Consider the following 504-nt stretch of genomic DNA (forward strand, 5'->3'; position numbering starts at 1 on the left):
AAAAAAAAAGAGCACAAAAGTGGGGAAACAAACAAAAGAGGATTAGGATTATAGCAAGGGGTGGGATCACGGCATCGAACAATAAATAAAAGAAGAACAAAACAAGTCTAAATAAAACTTCCAACAATGACCGGCAGACTCCAACGCGTGCACCGGTCCGAATTCTCGCAAAACCACGAAAATTATGTTGCTGAAGAAGTTGATTTACTTCAATTCACCAAATCACCGCCTTCCCCCCTTCCGTGCCTCCCTTTAATTTTTATTTTCCACCTCTCCCTCTCTCTTTCTCTTCTTCACATGATTGCATTCATACGCTTCTTTTTATTTGTTTCACGCCATCGCAGTTGTCACACGTCACCTCCAGTTAAACAATAAACTTCTCCTCGTGTGTGTCACTCGCCACATCCAATCATCTGTTTTCTCCCTTTTCTTCTAAAAATTTTATTTTTTCGTGGAAGTAACATATGAAAGGTGGGAAGGGGGAAATATATATATATATATATA

This window comes from Trypanosoma equiperdum (assembly GCF_001457755.1).
Source record: "Trypanosoma equiperdum strain OVI genome assembly, contig: ctg_764, whole genome shotgun sequence".
NCBI classification, from domain to species: Eukaryota; Euglenozoa; class Kinetoplastea; order Trypanosomatida; family Trypanosomatidae; genus Trypanosoma; species Trypanosoma equiperdum.